This window comes from Limanda limanda, chromosome 2 (genome assembly GCF_963576545.1).
Source record: "Limanda limanda chromosome 2, fLimLim1.1, whole genome shotgun sequence".
In the NCBI taxonomy this organism is placed as follows: Eukaryota; Metazoa; Chordata; class Actinopteri; order Pleuronectiformes; family Pleuronectidae; genus Limanda; species Limanda limanda.
In genome coordinates, this window is record NC_083637.1 from 24,574,313 (window position 1) to 24,595,276 (window position 20,964).

The 20,964-nt window shown below is 45.2% G+C and overlaps 2 pseudogenes; one reads left to right on the forward strand and one right to left on the reverse strand.

The window, feature by feature from the left end:
• Positions 1 to 459: 459 nt before the first annotated feature.
• On the reverse strand, positions 460 to 1,944 carry LOC132996477 (tripartite motif-containing protein 16-like; annotated as a pseudogene).
• Positions 1,945 to 8,559: 6,615 nt separating this feature from the next.
• LOC133019011 (piggyBac transposable element-derived protein 4-like) lies at positions 8,560 to 10,614 on the forward strand (annotated as a pseudogene).
• The last annotated feature ends 10,350 nt before the right edge of the window (positions 10,615 to 20,964 follow it).

A 20,964-nucleotide genomic window follows, 5' to 3' on the forward strand; every position in this document is an offset into this window, starting at 1 on the left:
GAGAGGAGGTCAGAGAGGAGAGAGAGAGGAGAGAGAGAGGATCTGAGAGAGGAGATGAGAGGGGAGGTGAGAGAGGAGGTGAGGGGAGGTGAGAGAGGAGGTCAGAGAGGAGAGGAGGTCAGAGAGGAGGTGAGGGAGAGGAGGTGAGAGAGGAGGTGAGAGAGAGGAGGGAGAGGAGGTGAGAGAAAGGAGGGAGAGGAGGGAGAGAGAGGAGGGAGAGGAGGTGAGAGAGGAGGTGAGAGAGAGGAGGGAGAGAGGAGGTGAGAGAGGATGTGAGACAGGAGAGAAGGTGAGACAGGAGAGGAGGTCAGAGAGGAGGTGAGGGAGAGGAGGTGAGAGAGCAGGTGAGAGAGAGGAGGGAGAGGAGGTAAACAAAGAACTTTGATCAACAAACATTGAGACAAAAGAAGTTAATGATTTAAACACAGAATCTAAATCACTGCTTTTAATGACTCAAGTCTATTTGAGTTTACAGAACTCAGCTGTGGCTCCATCATCATAAACATGAACTCCAGCATAGAGAGGCTGAGTGAACGTGGTCTGGACTCTGTGGAGGAGAGTCATGGTGTCAGAGACGCTGTAGAAGGACAGAACACCTGCACTGTGATCCAGGTACACTCCTACTCTGGAGGACACAGGACCTGACACTGGAGTTCTGATGCGGTTGTAATAAAAGATATAACTGTGTCCATTATAATAAAATGACCAAGATTTATCATTGTGTCCAAATAAACATTCACGTGATTCTCCTGCTCTGCTGATATTCTTATATGTGAATGCTACACCAACTATTCCTCCCATCCCCACCTTCACCTCCACCTCCCAGTAACAATGTCCAGTCAGACTCTTTCTACTCAGGACCTGCCACCAATCATTGAATCTGTCTGGGTGATCAGAATAAGACTGATCTTCTCTCATCCATGTTACTTTTCTGTTTCTCTCAGATAATAACAGAAGTTTGTGTGCTTTGTTTGGATCCAGTGTGATTTCCTGTGAATATCTTAAGAAGTCAGCTCTGGTCTCTGGCTCTGGTTGTCGCAGTAAAACATCCACTTGAGACACAATCTGTAAAATCTCTGTCACTGTCTCACTCAGAATGTCCTGTAGTCGACCTCTGACCAGTGACACAGCTGCTGTCACATCCTCAAAGTCCCTCAGAGGACGGATCCTGAAGCTGGATGAGTGTGTAGATTCACTGAGTGGTGACAGTGAGGGGTCGTTGTGTAGAAGCTGGTTGTGATCCTCTGTGTCTGACAGCTGCTTTAATTCATGGTCTTTCCTCTTCAGCTCAGTTATCTCCTGCTCCAGTCTCTCCTGAAGCTCTCTGACTCGACTCACTTCAGTTTCCTGCTGGGATCTGATCTGCTGCTCCACATCAGAGCTTCTTTAGTCCACCAGACGGATCAGCTCAGTGAAGATCTCCTCACTGCCCTCCACTGCTTTATCAGCAGAGCCATTGACGGCCTCCTCCTCCTGTTGAAGCAGCTTCACGTCTTTCTCTGTGTCCTGGACTCTCTGCTGGATTGTTTGTCTCCTCAGCCCGAGCTCTCTCTGCCTCTCAGTCCTTTCTGCTGCAGCTGACACTGTGTCGTGGCCTTTATGTTCATCCACAGAGCAGAGAGAACAGATACACTGCTGATCAGTGCTGCAGAACATCTTCATCACCTCGTTGTGACGAGAGCAGATGTTCTCCTGGAGCTTCTCCGAGGGCTCCACCAGCTTGTGCTTCTTTAATGGAGCTGACTGAAGATGAGGCTGGAGGTGTTTTTTACAATAAGAGGCCAGACAATTCAAACAGGACTTGAGAGCTTTCACTTTTCTCCCAGTGCAGACATCACAGGCCACATATTTAGGTCCAGCAGAGCAGTGATCAGCAGGAGCAGCTTGGAGTCCAGTCTTCTTCAGCTCCTCCACTAAATCAGCTAACATGGTGTTTTTCTCTAGGACAGGCCTCGGTGTGAAGGTCTGTCTACACTGAGAACAGCTGTAGCTTCCTCTCTCCTCCTCTTTCTCCCAGTGGGTGTTAATGCAGCTCTTACAGTAGCTGTGTCCACAGCCAGTAGTCACCGGATCCTTCAGTAGATCCACACAGATCAAACAGCAGAATCTTTCTCTGTCCAGGTGATTTTGATTTGATTTTGGAAACCCCTGGTCTAGGCCCTGAAAAAGCCCAAAATGGTAAATAATAATAATAGCAAGACATTAAGATTCCTTTGAATTATGACCACTGTCACTGCAGGAGTGGAGTTGTTTGTTTACGGCTCAGCATCAAAGGATTCATCGTCCATGTATGTCCGCGTTACAGAACCTCGTGTTTTAATGGGGTGTAATCAAACTTTGACGCCAGGCCACGATCACACTGTGTGATGAAAAATCGATCTTTGGATAAGTTTTAATCTCCGTCTTGTTGTGATGACACTCATCTCAATTTTAAGTTGATTTGATGAAAACTCTACGACAAGTACATCAAAGTAAAAATGTGGAATATGGCCAAAATGGCCACTAAATCCAAAATGACGGGCTTCCGGTTGAGTTTTTCATAATGCACTGATAGACTTTTTTGTGCATCTGGTCATGATACACAACGGTCCTCATTTTCGTGTGGATCGGTGAATGTTAAATGAGGGGCTTTTCTGTAGGTGGCGCTGTTGAGGTATTTTGACACGCCCATTTCAAATTACTCCAGAATACGTCAATTTTCACCACTTTCTAATTTATTGCAAACTTTAGAAACTTTTTGAGAATGAGAAAGCTCTCAAAAAGCCCATTCACTACGCTCAGAATAATCCTTACAATTTCAATAGGGCCTCCCACAGTTTCGGTGCTCGGGCCCTAACTATGGCTACGTTGTATCACTAACAGGCCCGAGCACACTGGCGGAAGAGAGAGCGTTCAATGACCAAGCGCTCGTCTCCGCGTTGCATGCATTTGCGCACTGCGGCAAGAATAGACACTTCACTTCCTGTAGCCAGTAGGTGGCGCCGTGATTTTAAGTCTTGGTGTCTTTGTAGATGTCATCAGGTCGTGACTCTTGTCTTACATGCCTAGTTTGGACTTGATTGAACCAAATATGCCTGAGATACAGAAGCTTGTGTTTCGATGGCGTTTGATCAAACTTTGACACCAGGCCACGGTCACATGGTATGACGAAATGTTAAAATTCCAATAACTTTAGATCTCCATCTTGTTGTGAAGACACTCATCTACATTTTAAGTTGATGTGATGAAATCCCTACGACAAGTATGTCAAAGTGAAATTGTAGAAAATGGCCAAAATGGCCACCAAATCCAAAATGGCGGGCTTCCTGTTTGGTCTAGCATATGTATCCAAGAGACTTATTCCTTTATCATGTAAAGACACATGTCCCTGTCGATTTTTGTACATGTCCGCCAATCGTAGTGCCGGGTCTGCCCTTTAGGGGGCGCTAGTCAGTGATTTTTGCCACGCCCATTCTTTAAAACTATCTGACAGTCTTCAGGCGGGAGCTGTTGATACACACATCTAGTTTGAGGGAGATGGACCCATGAACACGGAAGTTAGAGCAATTTCGTGTGTTGATGAACTTTGATGCCACGCCATTAAAATGGCGTTTGATGAAAAGTCACAGTAATCTTATATCTTCATTATCAATGTCTTGAGACCCATTTGACATAGTTTCACATGGTTTCGGAAAGTGGATGAGGAGGAATACTTCCAAGTGTAAGACGTACCAATCACAAGACATTTCCTGTTGCCACCAGGGGGCGCTGTGATTCTCAGTCACGATTTCTGTGTAGCTGTCAACTGGTTGCGACTCTTGTCTTATGTGTCTAGTTTGGACTCGATAAGACCAAATATGTCTGAGATACAGAAGCCCGAGTTTTGATGGCGTTTAATCAAACTTTGACAGCAGGCCACAGTCACACGCTCTGATGAAAAGTTGATCTTTTGATAACTTAAGTACTCCATCTTGTTCTGATTAGACTCATCTAAATTTTAAGTTGATATGATGAAAGCTCTAAGACAAGTACATTAAAGTAAAAATGTGGAATATGGCCAAAATGGCCACTAAATCCAAAATGGCGGGCTTCCTGTTTGGTTTAGCATATGTATCCAAGAGACTTATTTCTTTGTCATGAAAAGGCACATGTCCTTGTCGATTTTTGTAGAAGTAGGCCAATCGTAGTGCCGGGGCTGCCATTTAGGGGGCGCTAGTCAGTGATTTTGCCATGCCCATTCTTTAAACCCATCTGACAGTCTTAAGGGGGGGGGGCTGTTGATACCCACATGTAGTTTGAGGGAGATGGAACCATGAACACGGAAGATACAGCGATTTCGTGTGTCATGGGGAGTTGATGAACTTTGATGCCACGCCATTAGGGCTGCCACTAACGACTATTTTTCTATTGATTAATCTGACGACTATTTTATCGATTAGTCGATTAATCTAAACGATTAATTTCCTCCAAAAAATCTAATTGACCATTTAATTTCAGTTAATTTTATTTTGACAAAAACAAAATGTATGTCATCGTATAATGCAGCACAAAAAAAAATGTAAACAAAGGCTCAAACATTATAGTCGATTAATCTAAACGATTTATTTTCCTCCAAAAAAAATCTAATTGACCATTTAATTTCAGTTAACTTAATTTTGACAAAAACAAACTGTATGTCATCGTATAATGAAGCACAAAACAAAATGTAAACAAAGGCTAAAGCATTAAAGTGCAAAACTGTAGGTTTAAACTAGCAACTCCAAAGTGATAAAAATAAATAAATAAGAGGGCTTATAAGTTGAGTCAGCAGTGCAACTCAAAAAGATATCAAAGTTTCTATTTAAGCCCTTATCAAAATAACAAAGTTAGGTCTGCATATTAAACAAAGTGCAACATGTTTTAAGTATAAGAAACAATGGTGTACAGCTCAAAATCCGACTCAAACGTTAGTTAGACATGTGTGTTGTAATGTGAACGGAGGGTTCCCCCAGCGGGCGCCGTAGCTGAGGTGGCCGCGAGAAGTACCCGACACGCGTCCAGGGCCCGCCTACCGCACCGGCGACGGACACCGCCCCGCGGTCCAAGAGAAAGGAAGCGCCCGCACCAGCGACGCCGTGGACGAGGACCCACCCCCCCCAAAAAAAACTTGAGGCGGGCCGCACACCGAGCCTCCGGCTGCGTGGAAGGAGGGCGCCGGGGCCACTGCTCCCAGCCGCGGCATGTGCCCAGCGGTTTAAAAAAAAAAATGCCTTGACGCATTTTATAGGCGACGAATCGCGGCAGCCCTACACGCCATTAATATGGCGTTTGACGAAAAGTCACAGTTATCTTATATCTTCATTATCAATGTCTTGAGACCCATTTCACACAGTATTACATTGTTGCGCAAAGTGGATTAGGAGGAATACTTTTAAGTGTAAGACGTACCAAAAACAAGACATTTCCTGCTGCCACCAGGGGGTGCTGGGATTTTAAGTAACGATTTTTGTGTCGATGTCTTCAGGTCGCGACTCTTGTCTTATGTGTCTAGTTTGGACTTGATTGGACCAAAGATGTCCGAGATACAGACGCCCTTGTTTTGATGGCGTTTAATCAAAATTTGACGGCCACGGTAACACGCTCTGACAAAAGGTTGATATTTTGACAACTTTAGTACGCCATCTTGTTCTGATAAGACTCATCTAAAGTTTAAGTTGATATGATGAAAGCTCTAAGACAAGTACATTAAAGTAAAAATGTGGAATATGGCCAAAATGGCCACTAAATCAGAAATGGCGGGCTTCCTGTTGCGTTTTTCATAACGCACTGAGAGACTTTTTTGTGCATCTGGTCATGATACACAACGGTACTAATTTTCGTGTGGAACGGTAAATGCTAAATGAGGGGCTTTTCCGTAGGTGGCGCTGTTGAGGTATTTTGCCACGCCCATTTCAAATTACTCCAGAATATGTAAATTTTCACCACTTTCTAATTTACTGCAAACTTTAGAAACTTTTTGAGCATGGGAAAGTCATCAAAAAGCCCATTCACTACGCTCAGAATAATTACAATTTCAATAGGGCCTCCCACTGGAGGTGCTTGGGCCCTAAATATCATACTTGCAGCTAATTCCTGGTCAAGTTTTTTTTGAAAATAAGTTACAGAAAAAAAAAAAAAATATTTGAACATATTCTGTTGAGTCACTGAAAAATGAATTCTCTTCGACATAGTAAGTCTTCCTGTTACCACGAGTCACTGGTTTCTGATGACTCAACACAAAGTGACTCTGCCAGGAGAGTGTGGCTCTCACAGCTCCACTGCTTAACGCCACAACGACCGGTGATTATCAAACCTCCTTTCAATAGTTTTCACGACCAGATATAGCAGCACATCATGCTCTTTTAAAATCTGCAGTTATGCCTCCCACCTTAACCCTGGGTGACCTTTTGTGATGCACTTCTATGATATTGTTACATGACATCACTTGAAGATTTTTGTCAGACGTTACCCTTTGGAGCCACGAAAGCTTTTGTCCAACTTTTTTTTAGTCCTTCCCCAAAAAAAACTGTGGACAGACATTGTCTAAAATAGGCAGAAAGTTCCCTTTAACCCTTGTGTTGTCCCAGGGTCTGGTTGACCCAGCATGTGTTTGTGTGCGTGTGACAGTGTCCGACTTGGCGCTTGGTCATGTGGAGCAATACAAATTATTTTTAAAAAAAAGAGTAAACCGTGTGCCATCGCATTTTCTTCTTCTTCTTCTTCCTCTTCTTCCTATTATTGTTATAATTTGTATCATCACCGAGCAAGAACAGGCTCCAGTACACAACACTGGCAGCCAGAGAGATGCTTGTGTGCCCTCGGGTCACGGGGACCCCAACCGACAAGCGACGGGCCCTACGTCTTCGCCGTGCTTCGCGTGGCCATGTGGAGCAATACAAATTATTTTTAAAAAACAGAGTAAACCGTGTGCCACCGCATTTTCTTCTTCTTTTTCTTCCTCTTCTTGTTATAATTTGTATCATCACCAAGCAAGAACAGGCTCAAGTACACAACACTGGCAGCCGCAGAGATGCTCGCGTGCCCATGGGTCACGGGGACCCCAACCGACAAGCGACGGGCCCTATGTCTTTGCGCGTGGCGTGTGCAGCAATACAAAAATTAAATAAAAATGAATGCATTTTCTTTATTATTATTTCTGAGCAAGAGTCTTCTTCGGCGTCTTCTTCCTCTTGTTTGTCTTTTTCTTCTTCTTCCTCACATCACCGAGCAAGAACAGACTCGAGTACGCAAAGCGGGCGGCCGGGCTGGCCCGACGTCGCGACTCTCAGGGTCGGGGAGATGCCGAACGACAAGAGACGGGGCATACATCACCTTGTCTCGTGTCTTTGCGTGTGTCTTGTGTAGCTATAAAAAATAATAAAAATGAGTTTCTTTTTTGTTATTATTACTGCGCAAGAGTCTTTTTCTTCTTCTTCTTCTTCTAGTTCTAGTTCTCGTTCTTCTTCCCGTTCCCATCACCGAGCAAGAACAGGCTCGAGCGCAGCCGCGGGCCTTCGAGTTTCAGAGACCCAGGCCAAAGAGACTCCCCAACGCGGGCATCCCAGGGGTCCGCATCCCAGGGGTCCTTCGTCACACCGCCGTGCAACATGGAGCGTAGCGTGCTGAGATTACGAAAAAAAGTTGAACGCTTTGCCACTGCATAGTAATTTTATTTTTTTCAACGATCACTGAGCAACAACAGGCTCGAGTACGCAAGCGGGCGGCCGGGAGGGCCCGTCGCGCGACTCTCAGGGTCGGGGAGACCACGAGAGTTACGCCGTCTCGCGTTTTTTACGCGTGTGTCGTGCAGATATACAAAATGATACAAAAAAATGAGTTTCCTTATTCCTCTTGTGCATCTTAGGTTTCTGTATGTTTATTGAATGTTCAGTGTTTTGTAGTGTTTGTGTACGTTTAGTGTAGTTTGTCTGTGTGTTTGCCGTGTCTCGTGGCGGGGATGGCGTCCGCAGTGACGCCGCCAATGTCCCCGAGACATGGCGTCAGGTTCGTGCCTCAGCTCAGCTCCACGGTGGAGCAGGTGCTGCTGGCCGTGGGGGAGCAGGTGGGACATGGGAACATATCCTACGCTTCCAGGATGAACAAGGCGCTGGTGATCTTTTTTAAAGATCCAGACTCGGTCACTAAGCTCATTGAAAGCGGTTTAACTTTAGAGGAGGAGTTTATTCAAGTGTCCCCGCTAGCGGTAGCTTCCAACCAGATCACCGTGTCCGGCGTCCCCCCGTTCATCCCCAATGAAGCTCTTGAGAGAGAGCTGAGGCAGTTCGGGAAGTTGCTGCGGCTCCCGTTGCCGCGGATGCGGTTCTGGTGGCTGTGGCTCCCGGTGCCGCGGATGCGGTTCCGGTGGTTGCGGCTCCCGGTGCCGTGGGTGCGGTTCCGCTGGAGGTAGTGCCGGTGGCTGCGGTGAGGTCCAAGAAGAGATGTGAGAAACAGAGTGTAAAAGAAAAGGTGGTTGTGGCCGAGCAGGAGCAAGAGATGCAGTGTGGTCCTGCACAGCAGGTAGAACCGGTACAGGCTGAAGTTAACAACAGTCAGTTTAGTGAGATGGACGTGGGGGAAGATTATGAATCTGACAATGCGTCTCTAGCTGACAGCGTCTCACTAAGCGCGGATTTATATTCATTAAAAGAGGTCAATGAGTTTCTGGATGAATCATTTGGCAAAGCAGTGGATGTAGGGGAGTACTTCCCAGACGTAAAAAAGTTCATTCAGACAGTCAGTACACTGCAGAAGTTGGTGGGGACAGATGTCCTGGATGAAAAAAGAAGATATAGGCTCAGGAAACTGCTGCAGAGTCCTCATCGTGCACATCCTCGGCAGAAGAAGAAAGAGAAGAAGGAGAAGAAGAAGGAGGAGAAGGAGAAGGAGAAGGAGGAGTAGGAGAAGGAGGAGAAGGAGAAGAAAGAGAAGAAGGAGAAGAAGGAGAAGAAGGAGGACGACACGTGGAAAGAGAGACCTTCCTGTCCAAGAACGGAGAAATATCATGGTCCTCGACACAGTACGGCAGAGAGGGCCGCTCCGCCTCCACCTCCTCATATTCGTCCTCGGCTACGCACGTCGGGGTCCCTTCCCCGGGCCCCACGACGCACGCGACCTCCAGCGGCGTCAGCGACGCGGCCTCGACGTTCGGGCTGTTCGTCACGCCGACGATAGAGAACATCGTCCTGCAGATGACGAATCTGGAGGGTCGTCGCAAGTACGGCGACGGCTGGAAAGGGATGGACGCGACCGACCTGCGCGCCTACGACGCCGAGAGCGGCCGCGCAATATTCCGCGCCACGATGCCCCTGAAAATGTCTTTCACACATACTCCAGACTGCTGCGATTCGACGACCGCGAGACGAGACGCGCCACCGACAAATTGGCGGCCGTGTGAGAGGTCTGGGACGCTTGGGCGGCGAGGCTGCCGCTCCTCTACAACCCGGGGCCCGAAGTGACCGTGGACGAGCAACTGGTTGCGTTCAGAAGTTGGTCACTGCGTTGTTATGTTACGTGGCCTCGTCGGCCTTGTCCGCCTGTATGCACCTGGCGACTCTTGTTCTTGTTCTTGTTCTTGTTCTTGTTCTTGTTCTTGTTCTTGTTCTTCTTCTTTTTCTTCTTCTTGTTCTTCTTCTTTTTCTTCTTCTTCCCTGAAGATATTGTCGGTATTCATGTTTCGTCTCTTCTCTTCACCCCCCCCCCCCCTCAAACACGCACACACACATGCCAGGCCGGTGTCCTTTCCGACAGTACATGCCCAGCAAGCCGGCGAAATACAGGATCAAGTCGTGGGTGGCGTGCGACGCCAGATCCAGCTACGCTTGGAAGATGCAAGTCTACACCGGAAAGCCGAGCGGCGGGCACCCGGAGAGGAACCTGGGGCTGCGGGTCGTGCTCGACCTCACGGAGGGACTGAGCGGGCGCAACGTCACGTGTGACAATTACTTCACCTCCTACCAACTCGCGCGGCAGCTCCTGGACAGGAACATCACCGTGGTCGGCACGGTTCGGAAGAACAAGCCCGAGCTCCCGCCCCGGCTGCTCGCGGTCAAGGGAAGAGCGGTGTTCTCCTCCGTGTTCGCCTCCACGCCCGCCGCCACTCTGTTGTCTTACGTCCCGAGGAAGAAAAACAGGAACGTTGTGCTCCTGAGCACGCGGCACTCGGAGGCCCAAGTCAGCGACCGCGCGGAGGGCAAACCAGTAGTCGTCCTGGACTACAACCGCAACAAAGGAGGCGTGGACAACCTGGACAAGGTGATCGGAATGTACAGCTGCCGGAGGAAGGCCGCGCGCTGGCCCCTGGTCGTCTTCCACAACATCCTCGACGTCTCTTCCTACAACGCCTTTGTGATATGGCGAGAGGTCAACCCCGACTGGATGCCGGGCAAGCGGAACAAGCGCAGGGTGTTCCTCGAGCAGCTGGGAAAGGCTCTTGTGGCGCCGTACATCGTGCGGAGGGAGCGCGTCCCACGCACCGAGGCGTCTGCCGCGGTTGTGAAGGCCGTGAAAGCGTCCGCTGCCGCCGCCGCAGCCACCACCGAGCCGAGAGACGATGACAGCGACCGAGATGACGCTCGGGTCCAACACAACAACAACCCCAGGGTGCGGCCTCCTGTCTAGCCCTGGTCGTCGCGGCCGCCGCAGCCGCAGCCTCCGTGGCAGCCCCGCTCGCCGCGAGCAAGAGGAAGAGGTGTCAGATATGCCCCAGGAACAAGGACTGTAAAACTCACACAAGGTGCCGCGGGTGCGCCGAATACATCTGCAAGGGCTGTTGCCTTTTCTTTTGCCCTTCGTGCGCGTGCTGATGTGTGGTGGGCTGTGCGAGCAAGAACAGGCTCGAGTACGGGCGGCCGGGCTGGCACGGTGTCGCGAGTCTCAGGGTCACTGTGATCCCGGACGACAAGAGACGGGCCATACGTCTTTGCGGCGTGTGTCGTGGGTAGCTATAAAAAATAATAAAAATGAGTTTCCTTCTTCCTCTTGTTCGTCTTGTTCTTGTTCTTGTTCTTCTTCTTCTTCACATCACCGAGCTAGAAAACAGGCTCGAGTACGCAACGCGGGCGGCCGGGCTGGCCCGGCGTCGCGAGTCTCAGGGTCACGGTGATCCCGAACGACAAGAGACGGGCCATACGTCTTTGCGTGTGTCGTGTGTAGCTATAAAAAATAATAAAAATTAGTTTCCGTCTTCTTCTTGTTCGTCTTGTTCTTCTTCTTCTTCTTCACATCACCGAGCTAGAAAAACAGGCTCGAGTACGCAACGCGGGCGGCCGGGTCGGCCCGAAGTCGCAAGTCTCAGGGTTGAACAGGTTACAGCACACTCCTGTCTAGCCCTGGTCGTCGCGGCCGCCGCAGCCGCAGCCTCCGTGGCAGCCCCGCTCGCCGCGAGCAAGAGGAAGAGGTGTCAGATATGCCCAAGGAACAAGGACTGTAAAACTCACACAAGGTGCCGCGGGTGCGCCAAATACATCTGCAAGGGCTGTTGCCTTTTCTATTGCCCTTCGTGCGTGTGCTGATGTATGGTGGGCTGTGCGAGCAAGAACAGGCTCGAGTACGCAACCCGGGCGGCCGGAATGGCCCGGCGTCGCAGGTCTCAGGGTCACGGTGATCCCGAACGACAAGAGACGGGCCATACGTCTTTGCGTGTGTCGTGTGTAGCTATAAAAAATAATAAAAATTAGTTTCCTTCTTCCTCTTGTTCGTCTTGTTCTTGTTCTTCTTCTTCACATCACCGAGCTAGAAAAACAGGCTTGAGTACGCAACGGAGGAAGACGGGTCGGTCCGACGACGCGAGTCTCAGGGTCACGGTGATCCCGAACGACAACAGACGGGCCATACGTCTTTGCGTGTGTCGTGGGTGTCGCATGTGCGCCAAATACATCTGCAAGGGCTGTTGCCTTTTCTATTGCCCTTCGTTTGTGTGCTGATGTGTGGTGGGCTGTGCGAGCAAGAACAGGCTCGAGTACGCAACCCGGGCGGCCGTCGGCGGTCCGACGTCGCGAGTCTCAGGGTCACGTTGATCCCGAACGACATGAGACGGGCCATACGTCTTTGCGTGTGTCGTGTGTAGCTATAAAAAAGTAATAAAAATGAGTTTCCTTCTTCCTCTTGTTCGTCTTGTTCTTCTTCTTCTTCTTCTTCACATCACCGAGCTAGAAAACAGGCTCGAGTACGCAACGCGGGCGGCCAGGCTGGCCCGAAGTCGCGAGTCTCAGGGTTGAACATGTTACAGCACACAACGGAGGGAGACGGGTCCGTCCGACGTTGCGAGTCTCAGGGTCACGGTGACCCCGAACGACAAGAGACGGGCCATACGTCTTCGCAGCTTGTGTCGTGTGTAGCTATAAAAAATAATAAAAATGAGTTTCCTTCTTCCTCTTGTTCTTCTTATTCTTATTCTTCTTCTTCACATCACCGAGCTAGAAAACAGGCTCGAGTACGCAACGCGGGCAAAAAATTGCAGAATGTTAGTATAGAGCTTGTGGAAGTAACAGGAATCTACTTACAGTGTGAGATAGATGGAGACTAAAACAGATTCCTGGACTCCCCAACTGACCTTGGTGGCTGCGACTCGAGGGCAGAAACTCAAATAACCCGACCATGAAAATAAAAATCAATGCAGGAAACAGATCTGTTGCCAGAAGGTAGTCCTCCAAGGTCAGGGGCCGGGCTGGGTAAGGCTGTCCCATTCAGCTTCCCACCCAGTCCCACAGATGAAGACCAACAACAGACATGAAAACAAGAATCCCCAAATAAGAGTGTTCAGCTCAGTGGGAGGAGGATGAATCTATTTACTGCTCATATCTGAATCAATGTCTGCGCTGTGAGTGTTTCATTTATGCCTGGTATGGAATGGAAGGAAATGTGTTTCCATATTTGATATTTTTTGTCAACAATCCCACAATGCAATGTTTTGCATTAAATGTTGTAAGTGATGATGCAAAATCATGATGATTTATAAGTGTCCACTTTAGTGCTGCGGTATAAAATATGCCGTATCTGTTACACAGGGAGTCGTGACTGAGTGAATGAGGGAGTGCTTTCAGTCACAGATACATTTTGATATGCTACAGTGAAAAAGCCCAAGTGTAAACACTGTAATTCATGATGGCTGAGGTCCACTTACCTGCTTCAGTGTCAGTTACCCAGTGTATCGTTCATGCTGGCTCACGGTCACAGCGTCATGACTATGTGGGACGCTTGAATAGAGCTGAGTCATCCTTGATGTTGTGCTGTTGGGTGTGTGTGCGTGTGTGTGTGGCTGTTTCACAATTCAGGGGCTGCATCCTTCGGAGGCTGCATTTGAAGATCGATTGTACCACAGCGGTGTGACTAGACTGTTTCATTTCAAAGGTTCTAACATGTGGATCCTTCTCTGGCCTACGTAACCCACGATTCATTACGATTCGGTGATCAACGATTTTTCAAAGAGGTTGTAGCTCCTCTTCAGTTGAAACACAAACACATATGCGTTCTTTTGGTTGCAGGCCTTTATTTCCATCCAGCATGCCTTCAAAACGCCTGTAAACCAAAATAATACCCTCTGTTTCAACTGGAGGATGGTAACAGTCAGAACCCATTGTCAAAGGCAATCAAGGTTATAAGGTAATCTCCAAACTTTTAAAATCTTTTCATAACCCATATCTCATGTGCATGTGCAGGGTGTTGCAACAATAAAACCACAACCTCAGAGTAACAATCCAATGATTTGTTCTGCTTTGTAAATACAAGACAAGTCCTGGCCAAATTATATTCATATTTATCACCAGAAGAGAATAAATGATCTTTTTTAATAACTGTAATAAAATTACCTTAACCTGATGGCAGCTACAGAGGTATGTGCAATGATCGAGTTTCACCCTTCAACTTCCAAGAATTGGGACACAGCTTATGTTTGCTATTCAAACGGCCTGTTTCATCAGGCTGTGCAGTGTCGTCCCAGAACCAGTTTGCTAAAAATCTTTAAGAGTTTCTTGGACTGATAAGTGATTGAGTGATCTGTCTGTTATTTAAGAAAACCACTTGACAGAAAAGAGTGAAGGCTAAAGACCGTTCCAATGTTCTAAAGTGTTTTAGTCACAAGTGCTTTCCACAATAATAAGGAGCATTGAACGAGCAGAGAATGCAACCTCAGAGGATATATATATAATGATCTTAATTATTGTATATTTAAATGAGCTAAGTGATTGTTGATCAAAAGGAATTATATAAAGAGAATAAGGAAATTGAAAAATTAAGAATGAACATCCACCTCTTTAAAGCAGGAGAATATTCCTCAGTTACAGCGTAAGCACAAATATAAAACATGGATATAATATATAATGTGGAGAAAGATATAAATATAATATATGTTACTGCAAGCTCCATCAAATACAATAAAACAACACTACTAAATACTGTTTATGTCCCTTTAGCTAAGAACTAGAATAACAAAGCAATAACTGTAACAAGTGCGTATACGGTATTTTACAGCACTAAAATGGACCCAGAGTATATCTTGAAACAGAGCACTTGAGAAACAAAAAAACAAAATAAGCTGCATTTATATCTGATTAGAGTGAGCTGGGTCTGAGCTATTGGCACAACTGGATAGTAGATATATTCTGTTTCTATCCAGACACTAAATGACAGCACAGCAATAGACACATCTGTCCATCAGTCTTATACACAACTTTACACTGAGTCAAGAGATTTGTTGTCTTGACAGTTTCAGTGTTGTAATTTTTGTTGTTATGTCTTTGCTTTTTCTGTTTGACCGAGTCAATAATATTCACTATATAAGAAAAGCATATAATGTAAAAAAAAAAAAAAGCCCCAAACAGATTCATCAACAAAGAAGAGCCTATATACAACATTAAAATTAACACCATTATCATTGAGGAATGTAGTTTTTTTGGCGGTTGTGACTGTTAAAGGGCAAAGTGGGTTGAGAAAGTTGTCGCATTTTCAGATTTTGAAAACACAGAACTCAAGGCAAACACCATTCCAGCAACACTATTACACAGTACCTCCATCAAGGCCCAATAGTCCCCTTATGAAACCACATTTAAATTCACTAGATCAAGGTTTTTACTTGGATCTGCACCAAATGTCACACCCTCATGAATATCAGTCCCCTACACATGCCAGATTTTTTCATCAAGCTCTGTGAATTATTCTTTAAGGAAATCAATGAAAATGCAGAAATTTGCTATGTCAAAGAAAGTGGAACACGATTCCTGGATCTGCCCCCTGATTATTGTGTTCTTATGCTTTATGTTAAATGTATGCACCTATTTACCAAAGGAAATTCCAGGTAGGTGTAAACCTACTTGGCAATAAATCCTTTCTGATTCTGATTCTGATTCAACACCAAAACGTAAGGAGTTGTAAATAAGTCATGCCCCACCCCTTCACAAATGTCATGTCACTGAGTTGAATTGTTTTTGTGTAGTCCTGCTAATCAACAACCAAACAATCACACCAAAAAAACTCAGAAGAAAACTTCACCTCCTTGGCCGAGCTAATCACACAATAACTCCTGGAATAAAGTGAACATCAACAGAGAGTTAACAACTGTCACAGTGTATTCAAGAGTGGGATTTGTTTTAAGACCACAGGATGCAGTAGCTGGCAGTCTCCAGCTGATGCTGGCCCATTACCATATATCTGCTGGCTGTCTCTTGATTGCAAATGTAATGCCCTTCAGGTGACAAGCTAACATGCTGATATAAATCAGGAAATCCACTCCGAGAGAGAAATCGTTACTCGCCTCCGACTGAGGGAGTGAAATGCTGAAATGTCTCCTCGCCCAGACGGGCTGTAGCATGGTGGTTTATGTGAATGACGTGGCGGCAGGCCGCTACTCTTGGGCCTGTCCCATGTGACCTGAGATTGATTGTCAGCTCGGAGTGCTCACCTGGTCAGCTTTCAAACGTTTCAGCAGAGAGGCACAGTCAGGGCTGCCTGTCTGACCTTTGTGCGGTAATTAAGGGGCAGAGCTCCTGAAAAGAGCTGAGTGCTCATGTGCTGCTCAGCGCTGTGCTGGACCTCAGTCTCCACATCACAGCTACCAATCAGGCTTTTAGATTCAGTGTGTAATGTTGGTTGAAAAGTAGCAAACATGGGCTGAGAAAGGATTCATATTGTATTCATATTTGTATAAATCAACAACTTAAATATAGATGTACTGCTCTATTAGACTGAGGTCTTTACTCAGGTATACAGATGACTTGAGTTCAGATTCAGCCTCTTGACTCAAATAAAATAATAAAAGTAAAGGCTCTGAAATGAACTCTAAAAGTAGTCCTCTGAAAGCCACTTTTAGGAAATGTGTACAATGTTTTCTTAATTAAAATAAGGCCAGAGATGGAACCTGTTTTTTGTTCTTCTTTATAGTCGACCTTGTCAACATGGACAGTGATTTTTCACTTTCCACCATGTTTTCCTCCTAGTCACAGAAATAAGGTTTACGCCTCATCTCTGGGTGACTGTCCCTCTCTCATCCGTTATGTCTGTCATGTGTGATTGACAAGGAATCGTCTTTTTTGTGCTGCATTAAAACAAATAGAACATGCTTGTTTTGAAAATGTAAGCAGTGGAAAGTACATTTGTAAAGTACAGGTACCTGAAAAAACTAGTATTTGTACTTTTTTTTCTTCCCACGTCTGGACTGAGGATCATTAAACACCATTCCACCAGTGTAGAGCTGGACCTCAGTGACAAGAATAACCAATAGCACCAGTCCTGTGGCCTCACACACACAGAAAGAGAGGAACGAGTCAGATTCCTGGAGAAGAGCCGCTTGAAAAGATGGATGCATGCATGAGCTTAATCATTGTGTTTAACCCTCGCTCACTCACTCTCTCACTCTGACCTTATGTGTGGGACATCTGACAAACCAAACAACTAATTGGATCTGGCTTTTAAATTGGAAGTTTGCTCTCGGAGAGATGGCATGAATGGCACCAGTCAAACTGTGTCTATCAAGCCATGACAACCAAATTTCACATTACCGTCTCTGAGACAAAGTTTCTCGTCTGAACAGCAGCGGCGGGATGTGATGAAGCACATTTACTTAGTTAGTGTCATTAACATTTTTCATGTTTCTGTATTGGATTTATTTTTCACATTTACTTCACTGCAACCATCAGCAAACATCTGTGCTTGTATTACTCTACATTTTTACAATTATATATTTTTTTAAGTAATCAATAACAGGAGGGGATATGAGTAACTGACCCAATCAAATGTAGAAGGTAACATTAGACCCCCCCCTTCCTTCAACGATAGCAAAGCACATCTGCAGTAGCAGGAGGCCACCGCCAAGACACAGCCATTAGATATACACCTGCCATATTTAAAAGACATGTGACTCTGTTCTATTCTTGTAGACACAGTTAATAATGTGGTAGTCTGTTACATTAGGGAATTGACTATACACTTGACTAGTACTTTCTACGTTTAATACTTAAATTACATTTAAAAGCAAGTAGGCTACTTATTTACTTTTACTCCAGTAGAAATGTTAATGTGGTTATTTAACTTTTACTTTACCTTTTTTTGGTCTATTACTATTATTATACTTCTTCCACCAATGATGCACAGCAAACTGTAAAATGACTGCCACATGTTTTGGGGCAAGAGGGATATGTCAAAAAAACAGCATGAGAACGAATAATAACAAAGAGAGCGAAGAGATCCAATAAACTCTCATCCTGACAGTTCTGGGTGTTTACTTTACTTTACGTGGTCCCAACTAATTACTCAAAACGACCTTTAGTAATGTGTTATAATCACTGGAATAATTAGTGACTGATGCTTTCTCTCAATGTTTAAACAACTTTCCACAGGTTTTCCTCCGAGAGGCTTGACCAGCGGGCTGCTGAGTTATTGACCCCCCCCCCCAAACAGGCTCAACAAAGCAAGTTGTTAAATGATGATAAAGTTGTAAAGATGTCTTTGGTTTACTGACATGGAATTGCTGCCAATTCAACCAAATTAGAGTCTTCTTTTGCTGCATCAGTAGAACAGCTGCAGCGGACAGTAGTTACAGAGCAAAAACAGTGTTACTGTAAAGTCACGTGAGCCAAAGAGTAAAGTGATGAGTATGAAGAGTGTCATTTATCCAGCATCTGTATCTGATACTTGGCTATTAGTATTAAGATGACACAGAAGTGATATATACTGTATTACAGAGGTCATGTCTTTGCATCTGTGTTAGTTTGTAGGATTATGCAAAATCTACTGAACCAATTTCCGTGACCAAGGAAGAACTTATTTTATTCCACTTTTTTCAACATTTTCTTTAACTTCTCAGAGAGCAATTGGTAGGTTTTGATGAAAAAAACACACAGACACATTAAGGGGACTGATGTTTATAAGTGTGTTCATATCCAAATAAAACATCTGGATCAGGATATAAATGTGGTTACAAAAGGGGCCTGTTGGGCCTCTGTTACTGTATATATTTTTATTCTATTTTATTCTATTTTGTTATATATTGTTGTTTTATGTTAAGTGCACCAATGACACCAAGGCAATTTCCTGTATGTGCAAATATACTTGGCAAATAAAAGAATTCTGATTCTGATGTGCTCTGCTGAGTGTCATTAGTGTTGTTATTTACCTTTGTGGTGGAGTTATGAAAAACAAAAACAAATCTAAACAGCTGTAAGAAATGTAGGAGTTGTTTTTGATAGCTGCTGATGAAGGTTGACCTCTCCTGTACAGACAACAGGGTCCGAATATCTATGAATAGTATCTGAGTAAATCCTGAGTTATCCTGAAATCTGGACAGTCCTGGTTTTACTGTGTACAACACACTCACATGGCAGGTTTCCAAGAGCAAACTGTATATGTCTATGAGTGATATAAATATCAGCATATGCCTTTGTAGAAATTTCATATGCCCATTCTGTAGATGTGGTTGAGGGTTTCAATTCAAATGTCATTAATTAAGAAGTCAATTAGCAAATTTAGCTGAAAATCTGCAAGAGAACGGTGATGAATACATCTTTACATCCATTACTTGTTAAATGAACAGTTAGTTTGTCAAACAGCTGGTGGTTATAATTCTCTAGTCGGGCTCCATTAAACTGTTTGCAGAAGAAAACACCACAGCAAGATGATGTAATTACTATAAAAGATTGATAGTCCAATATCCAACTGCAAAACAAGTAGAGAGCATGATTGAACTATTCCATTTCTGTATGTTTGATGTCTAAATGTGAGGGGGGGTGGGGGGTGGCTGTGGCTCAGTGGGTGGAGCGGGTAGAGTGGGCTGCCCGCTGATCAGACTGTTGGCGGCTCAATTCCAGTCCTCCTTGTTCCACAAGCCCAAGTGTCCATGGGCAAGATACTGAACACCAAAATTGCCCCTTCTCATAGAGAAAGTGCTTTATAAATACAAACCATTTACCATTCCTCACTAGGGATGGGTATCGTTTGGTTTTTATCCGATACCGGTTCCTAACCGATACTTTTAAAACGATACCGGTGCCGAAACGGTGCCTGAACCGATACTTTTTTCAAAAAAGTGCACAAAACGATACTTGACTAAGAAAGGCTTTTTTTATTGCCAAATATATTAACTGTATAAAGTAGATTATAAATATGAATAAATACAAAACCCTTTTGAACTATGAACTATGAATAACATACGAACTGTTAACAAAAGTTTACACTGTACTTAAATAAATAAAAATAAATACAAAACACACACACTCTGACTCGTGACTCTGACTTCAGTGCCTGAGCCAAATGAAGACTGAGGGTCGCTTTTCCATCACTCGGAGACCCCCGTGTCTCCGCGGCTGGGGCTGTCGCAGGCAGGCTTCGGCCCCCCGCCTTCGTCCCCCTAAAATGCGGTCGCTTTTATGAAACATTTCTCGGCGTGGTCTTCGAGCCGGTTCCGGAGCCGGTCCAGGAGCCAAGGAGGAAATGCGCCCGGCGGGGGGGGGGCAGCCAGCGCCGGGGCAGCCAGCGCCCCCCCCCCCACCTGCACGGGAGCCTGTCCTGTCAGGAGTCTGTCCACCGGCAGCCGCGTCCGCGGGCGCCCTGGCGGGAGGAGGCGGGACGAGCGGAGACCTCAGTCTTCCATTGGCTCAGGCACCGAAATGAGGCACCGAAATCTCCGTTGCATTTCGGTCCGGGTAGGTACCGGTTGTATTGGAACCGGTTCCATATTGGAACCGGTTCTCGGTACCCAACCCTATTCCTCACAGACCTGCATTGTTGTCCTAATTTAAGTTGTCTTTGGTGCTTGTCACATGGTCAGATAGCTGTGGAAACCCCCCCATTCACAACAGATATCCAGTGTGTGATTAAATGGGAGACTGTGTCCAACTTTTTAGTAATTTCAAAAACAAAAATCCTACATTCACACCGCCTCAGGCTGTGATTGGTCGGCTTTGCAACGTCCTCTAGGAAAGACTTGGCTCTAAAAAATGCTTTTTGAGTCTGGATGCTTCATGAAATGCTTAATAAATACATTTTACAGCGCATACACTGATTTATTTAGATTTGCCCATTTTGTAACCTCCAAACTTCAAAATATGTTTAACTGATGACTATGCTCAAGGATTCTTTCTCAACAAAATGTATTATTTCTTGATCTATTAAACTTTAACTTTCGGTTTGTTATTGCAAATATGCTAATGGTACTGTTGTGCAATAGGAGTAGACTTGACGTTGGCTAATTATTAATAATCATGAAATAGGATTATTAAAATAATAAAAATTATCTATCAAAAATAATTAAATTATTAATTGAAGATGATCAGTAATCAAATAACAATAAAACCACTAATGAGAAAATAGGAATTATCAATTAGAAAGTACAAGCTGTCAATTAACAATGATAAGGTTATCAACCAAGAATAATGAAAATAATTAGTCTAAAACAATAAAATTATCAATTTAAGAATAATACTATCTATATTAATAATTGAGAAAGGGGGGGCACCACCCTGGTTACCAGGGACCAACGATGTC